Source organism: Castor canadensis, chromosome 13, assembly GCF_047511655.1.
Source record: "Castor canadensis chromosome 13, mCasCan1.hap1v2, whole genome shotgun sequence".
In the NCBI taxonomy this organism is placed as follows: Eukaryota; Metazoa; Chordata; class Mammalia; order Rodentia; family Castoridae; genus Castor; species Castor canadensis.
This window is the reverse complement of record NC_133398.1, coordinates 113,064,769-113,072,800: the sequence shown is the minus strand read 5'-3', so window position 1 is coordinate 113,072,800 and position 8,032 is coordinate 113,064,769. Positions and strand designations below refer to the sequence as shown.

General features: G+C 40.4%; 1 pseudogene; it reads right to left on the bottom strand.

The window, feature by feature from the left end:
• Positions 1–4,368: 4,368 nt before the first annotated feature.
• Positions 4,369–7,496, bottom strand: LOC141415713 (protein transport protein Sec24B pseudogene; annotated as a pseudogene).
• Between the last annotated feature and the right edge of the window lie 536 nt (positions 7,497–8,032).

Below are 8,032 nucleotides of genomic sequence, written 5' to 3'. Positions count from 1 at the left end.
CTTTTAGCATGGTACCTTATAACTTAAGTTATTCCAACTAGTTTGCCAGGCCTCTCAGTATAAAGTAACTTTAAATCGGCAAAGCAAAAGTGTTTACAAAAAATAAAAACTGCATCTACAATGCTAATGCCCTAACTCTGTCCACACAAGAGAGGAGCGAAAGCAAATAGGCATGCTCATGCAAAGTGGAAATGCCTGCCATAGCTAAGAGAATCCATAGGCCAACCCAACACACATCTTAGGCTGCCAGCCGCACATGGCTTCAGCCTACCACCACTTCCCCTAGAATAAACACACACAGAGTACACAGGAAGTGGGCAGGGGAAACAGGCCGCAGGATCAGGCCTAGGGGCAGTCAGGCTCGCTTGTCCAGGGGGTGTGTCGAGGGGGTCGGTGACTTGCACATGCCTTGCTCCTTAGCCTCACTTCACCTCCGGGCACTGGACCCAGCTTGTAAGCCAATTGTTACCTCAAGGTTATTGTCCCAGAAATAGCAAAATAGACATTACTGTGGTCTCTAAACTTCTCATTTAAAATTTTCTATACTATCAGCCTCAGCATAAAGTTTTCCCTTCAAATATTAACAGTAGTTGTCCCATATGGTCCTGTTATTGGCCTGGGATGCCTTCTGAATGCCCTTCTCTAAATTTACAGATGGTTTACTCCTATGTTAAAAAGGTAGCCTTTATTAAATAGGCTGCCTGCTGTTAGCTAAAAGGTAAGATCCTAGCATTTTGTTCTTTCTAGATTGGACCTGCTTGTTCCAGTCTTCTGGCTTGCAGATGTTGGAAGCTTTGTACTGAGGCCTGGCCTCAGTATACCTTAGGTGACTAAGAGAAGTGACCTTCACAGGGTTCCTTAAATTTCTATACCATACTCTAATTAGACCTGTTCTGTAAAAGGAAGAAAAAGTAAACTGAGTCTCCCCATAAATATTTCTTTCATCTCTGAGACCACTCAGATTGGCTCCATAATTGCTATTTAGATACTCAAACTCTGGCCATTCTTTGTAAGCCACAGGATAAACATTGGAAAGGGGGACCAAAAAGCCCCTTATCAATGGGAAGGCCCCCAGCCCTATTTCTCCACCCTTTTCCCTACCTTCTAGGCAACCCCAATATTCAGAACCTCCTAATGGGTTCTTCTCCATTCAACAGGCAATGATGAGAAGAGGGTGAGTTTATGTCCTCTTCCAGTTATCAGATTTAAGGGAAATTTTAAAACATCTGGACAGCTATACTGATGCCCAGACAAATACATTCAGGCCTTTATCTCTGTGATCCAAACCTTTCAATTGACATGAAAGGATATTATGCTTCTACTAGACCAGACTCTTTCCTCATCAGAAAAGCAATGGGTTCTGGCCCAGGCCACTCAGGTTGGAAATGGTTACCATTTACAATGAGCCCCAATACTAGTGGCACCTGGAAATGAGGGAATAAATGTGCCTACCTACAGAGGCACAGATAGTCTCCTTGACAGATCCACACCAAAAGGGGCTGGTGATATTTCTCAAGCAGTAGAGTGCCACTTTGCTGGCATAAAGTCCTGAATTCATGCCCCTTTACAGCCAAAGGAAAGAGAAAAAATATTTGGGAATAAGGTTGTAGCTCAGTGGGAGTGTCTGCCCAGCATGTGCAAGGCCCTGGGTTCAATTCCTCAGCATTGCAAATTTTAAAAATATGGTAAAGAAGATAAGTGGCGTTAATGTCACTTCAGCCATCTCATAGTGGAAGAAAGTAGTTTAATCTTCACCAAGTGAGAAAACTGAGGCTCAGAACGGTTCAGAGACCTGCTCTCCAGAGTGTCAGGTGTCAATGTAAACTAACAACTTTTCTTTACAGCAACATCCTGAAGAAAATCCCCTTACCTTTCTGTAGCATGTTGAGGACACTATCATAAAGCTTACCAAGGTGGACCCACAGTCATATGTGAGAGAGGTTCTCGTCAAAGATAAGTTTTAACAGTCATCCCCTGATATTTGTAGAAAACTAAGCCTGTGTTTGAAGGATCAACTAATTCAGCTAGCTATGTCTGTATGTATAGCTATATCTGTATGTCTTTGTGTCCGGGAACTTACTAAAAGGAGAGAAAAAGATAAGAGATATCATGGCCTCATTGCTGCTCTCAGACAGGGCTCCACCCGACTGGGGCCTGTATCCTGAACTTGCTACCATGGTGGACAGGAAGGGTATTTCTGCAGAGAATGCTTAAGGGATACATGTCGGGAGACAGCCCCGCCCCCAACTGGGACAATACTCTCTCTGCAAAGATAACCACTGGAGGTCTAAGTGTCCCCAACTCCAGGTGGAAGGTGAGGGGTTACCTCTTATGGATCGTGGCCTCCTGCCCACACTCCACCTCTTGACATCCATGTTGAGGATGGGACTAAGGGCCTGTCTTCTCTTATTTGGTGCTGTTGATGCTTCAGTTCAAATTTGTTGAGCCTTTGATTTTTGATAGAAGAGGAAACAGAATCTACCTATCAGCTTCAGTGTAAAGAAACCTGTTGTCCTGAGAGAAAATAGTGTGAATGTACTGAACAAAACATTTCCTCCTAAGAGTGGAAAGCATTATTTTAAAATTAAAACAAACTTTATAACAGATCATCTTTGAAAGATAATATTTGGATGTAAGCTTCATAGGCAGACTGTGTTGTCATGGTAATTTGATTCACAAAATGTGTGGATCTTAAAGCTTCTCTATTTATATGCAAATATTGTATAACAGTCAAGTGAAAATCTATTTGGCTCTTACCACTTCACTTCTGCCCTTCTAGAACTTTAACTATTTAGTCACCAACAAAGTCTTACCACAGTCATAGAATACATGATCTTATTCATAAAAGTAATTATACACAACAGTCTATTTAAAGTAACAAGCACATAGTTTAAACAGACAAATAATGCATAATTCTTCTAAAATGCAATCATTCTTCCTATGGAGTTATATAGAAAAATATATTGATTTTTTTGTATTAAGATCTTCCTTCCTAGGTCCAGTGGCTCACACCCTACAACTCCAACTACTTGGAAACTGGATATAAGAGAATTGTGGTAAGAGGGCAGCTCAGGTATAAATTTATCAAGACCCACATCACAATAAACAAGCCAGGTGTGGTTATGAGGATATGCAATCCCAGCTACAGGGAAACTTAGGTAGGAGGATTGTGATCCCCAGCAAAAATTAACAAAGCAAAACAGACCAAAGGTGTGGCTCCAGTGGTATAGCAATTGCTCAGCAAGTAAAGGACCTGAGTTCAAACACCAGTACCTCTAAAAAAACACAAACAAAAAAGATCTTCCTTATATTTTACAGAAACTTAGAACATGGATAAGTTTAGAAAGATAATTCAAGACTGGTTTGGATATTGAGAGAATCCCAGAGAAATTTTTCCCTGAGGTTGAAGGAGGGAGACAAGGTGTGCTAGACATCTCTTAAGAGAGGCAAATTCCAGATAGCCAGTTTGCATCTCATTTTGAGGAAATACAATATAGAATTGCTTTTCTAAAGCCAGAATGAAGAAGTTAGAATGTTTTCATCAGTCTGATATTTTAACTTTATCTTTCTAATCATATACCTGATTGTGCATCAAACAGACATATTATTACAGTAGGATTCAAAAACTATCTTTCCTACTCCTCAGTTGATTTTTCTCCTGTGCTATTTTTAACAGTCAGAATTAGAATGAAGAAGTTAGAATGTTTTCATCAGTCTGATATTTTAACTTTATCTTTCTAATCATATACCTGATTGTGCATCAAACAGACATATTATTACAGTAGGATTCAAAAACTATCTTTCCTACTCCTCAGTTGATTTTTCTCCTGTGCTATTTTTAACAGTCAGAATTAGTTTTTTCATTCATTGTTGTATTCCTAATATTTTGTTCTTGTGCCAGTGCTATATCTTTCTTTTCTAGAATCAATTGTAGTTTTCAAATTATTTTGTTGCTTCCTGAATTATTGCTGTTGTATTATTTTATTTATTTATTTTTTGTCAAGCAAAATATTTTAATTAGTAGGTTGATCATAAATAAATCCACATAAAAGATTTAACAGAAGTACAAAGAGTTTTATGTTTCTTTTGTGGACTCAATTCATAATATGTATTTGTCAACCTCATTCTCTAAGTGTGACAAAAAAAGAGTTGTCATCCAAGAGTATAGCACAGTTTAAGCAATTCATATATTGTAGTTACATTTTTACATTTTCTTTACAAATGTAACACTTATGTACATTATATATATATTCTCTATAGTTCATGTACTGAAACAGTATTTTCTTTACAGGGAAAATGAATTCATTGAATGAATATGAATCATTCCTTGCTAAAAAGTAATTCACATAAACAAATAGCACAGTACCACTGCCTTTTGGCATCTCTTGTCAGAGTTTAAGTCCAGAAATTTTATATTAAGAAAAAAAATTATCTAATTTTACATTATGACATGTCATTCCACACAGCTACATAAATTTGCTGGCCTGCAATGAAGAGAACACTGTATTGCTCCACTACTGGAAATATGTAGAAACCAACTCAAATACACTTGGTGAAACAGAATCATCATTGCCATTAAAGAAGGCTGAAGAAAATCTGTCACTTTCTTTCTTTCCCTCTACCTTCTCCCAAAACTTTAGAGTGCTGTGCATTGTGTCTTATAACAGCAAATGCCTCCACATCAAATATCCTATGTGCTTCTCTGAAATATGCTTTACCTAGGTTATGCATCTTTTTCTTCTTATTAAATTTTAGTCTACTTCATTTACAAATTTGCTGCTGAACATGAAGCAAAAATTCATAGTAAGAGAATGCAGCTTCTGTCCAGTCTTCTATTAAATGCTGAAAAATTTCTGCTTTGGCAGGACTCTCATCTTTTACCACGTGAAGAACTGGGCTTAAGGGTCTGCTGTCTCTAAGCCATGTTATAAAGGATCTTGCTCTTTCTGATGAAAGTGTGTCTACCTCTGGAAGATGTGCCATTTTCTGTGGTATTGATGCAAAATTAGGATAGCCAAGTACATCCTCTATGAAGTTGTTGTCACAGACTTTTCCAATTCAAATGTAAAAAAACAGAGCCAAGGTCCATAAGGAAAGCACCTTCTCTTATCAGCTTCTCTGCTGACAATTTTTGAAGGGGTGGCTGAGGTACCACCTTGTCATTAACATGTATTGCACCCTCATCTGTGAATCTGTCTATTCTGTATAAGTTGGGATGAATCATTTTCATTAGATGAACAAGTGGCTGAGACTTTATCTGACACATGGCAAATACACAATCATTCAGCATGTGCTTGTACCCATTCTAAATGCTTTCTGTTTGAGAAGGGCCAAAACATAGAGAGGGAACAACTTGAGTGAGCTGGGTGCTATCAAAACGGAGTGCTGTAAGTTTGAGACAGTGGAGCCATACTCAGATACCAAGTCCACCACAGCATTCACCAAGGCATCTCTCACATCTGATAGACTTGAGGAGACTGATCGATCCACCGCCATGTTTGCCAGAAGGCAGATGGCAGCTTGCATACTCACTCCTGCATGTACATCTGCCAGTGAGCTAACCATGGGCAAACAAAGTGTATGCACTCTAATTTTTCTGCTCACCTTTGCTTGATGTATATAACAGGGCTGTTTGAAAGCACACTAAGGATGTATCTGTCAAACTTTCTTCAACTGACAATTGCACTGTAATTCCAGCATCAGGATTGATGTTGGCAAGAGACAACAAATCATGGAATGGACAAAGAAGTTTCCATGAAAAGTGTGCACTGAATGACCTTTAGTACATCTTATTCTCCTAACTGCTTCAAATCCAATATTTCTTGTCAGATATCATTTTAGGTCTTTTTGTAGCTTTTCTGCTTGTGAAGAATTGTGAGTACAGTGGAATGATGGATAATAACAGATGCACCCTGCAGAATACATGGACATACAAGCTAGAGAAGCAAGATGAGAATACTGTGAGCATAAAAGGAATAAATCCACTGTAGTTTGCTGTCCTGAGCAATCTAAAGCAAGTTTCTTATAAAAATCAGTTGCAGGTCCAAGGTGTTGTACTACCTTTGTACTTGATCTTTGATTTGGATCTTCTCTCTCCTGAGTGAGGTTGACAGGTCTCAGGCTTTCCAGTTGGGGAGAACTTTGAAGACTCAATCCTCCTAGACTGGAAGATAGCTGGTTCACACCAGGGTACTGTTGAGGATACTGCTGGAATCCACAATACGCCAGGATACTGGGATGTGCTCCAGAATTGAGTGGTGGTGCTGCATTCTGATAACCAGGCTGAAGAGTGGGATACTCATAACCAAAAGGCTTAGCCATTTTTGATGGCTGAGGAATAGTGGCAGGAGCTGGAGCAGGGTCAGGTTCAGAGGCAGGATCAGGAGCAGGACTGCTTGCTGATGAAGAATGCATATCTGCGAAGCTGCCTCCTTCCAGGGCATCATAACTGTTGGGCAAAGGTGAAGCACTGCTTGTGGTAGAAGAACAGTCAACACCTGCTTCCTCATCCTCCTCTTCCTCTTCCTCATCATTGCATGCTGATGACAAGGGAGTTAGTGCAGAGCTAGCTTGATAATTAACATATTCACCATACATCATTCCTTTCTGCTGTAATAGCTTTGATGGCTGTGTAACTGAGGACATGGGCTCAACTGGGTGCTTTGCAACAGGAGGCATTTTTGTTGAGGAGGCTCCTGACAAAGCAGTAGATGCTACTGAGCTGGACTTGGGAGGCATAACCAGACAGGACAGAGAATCAGCATTTGTTAGGTTGTTGTGGGTTATAGGCAGGGATCCCATGTGGTTTCTAATGAAATTGTCTTTGCTTGATGGAAGGCCTGGAGCTGCCCATGATGGAGTATTATATCCTGAAAGACTTTGCTGCTGATCGTGCTGCTGTGAAGGTGGAGGTGGAAGCAGTGATGGATGGCTGATAGCTGGATTTTGGCCAGACAATGAATTATCTTTAACTGGCCTGACAGTTGGAGCATTCTGTGAGGTAAACATTTGCCCATATGGATCACCAGCAGGCAGAGAAGGATATGAAACACTAGGATACACAGAATAAGGAACAGTGGACATAGCATAATGACAAGTAGAGGGAAATCCCTGAGAAGCAACAGAAGACTTGGCAGAGTACATTGGACTAGTGTAGTGATTCACAAAAGAGGAGTAGGGATGGGATGCACTGGTATGCAAAAGGGATGTTGATGATGCAGCACCTTGGAAAGATCCTGCAGTGGATCCCACAATGTGCGGGGCAGGAGGAACCCTGCCATACATCTGCTGTGCTCCTGGTTGGTTTGCTATGCTAGGAGTCACCACATTTTGTGTTGGTACTGTATAGAGGCCAGAGTCGTAATCATCACACTGGTTATCCAATGGCAATGAGGTCATTTTCCCAGGTCCTTGAGAGTAATGTCCTGAGGGAAGAAGATAGTTTTGATGATGTAATCTATACCCAGATAGCACCCGCATTTGATTCTGTGCTGGACCGTTCTTCTGGGGCGGTGCCAGGCCTGGGCCCGCTGGAACTGCGGCTCCGGATGCGGTGGCTCTCCAAATTTGGATGGGATCCTGGCACTGGCTGCCTGGTGAGGGGACCCGGAGGGGGCCGACCTGAACGCACTGCTGGCAGCAGCATCAACGGCGGCGGCTCCCTAGTGTTGTTTTAGATATTCCTCGCTGGTCTGTTATTTTTGTTTGCTTGTATTTTCAAGTATTTTATCAAATATCTGGAGAACTTGATTTGCTTGTCTTTAGGAATAAGGTATTATAAAGTAAATCAGAAGCTCTATCTGTGCACATGGCAGAAATTGTCAACTTGTTTAAAAATTATATTCTAGCAAGCAGAATTTATTTGTAGACCTCCAAGTTTCAGAATCCTACAAATTTTCTCTGTAAGCTGTTTTACTAATTTTCTATCTCAGTATGGGCTGAGAAAAGGAAAACCTTGAATTATGAAAATTCTAAGACATGCAGAAGCAGATTTTCACTTAATTTACTTATTTTCAGCCATCCAAATTACTTT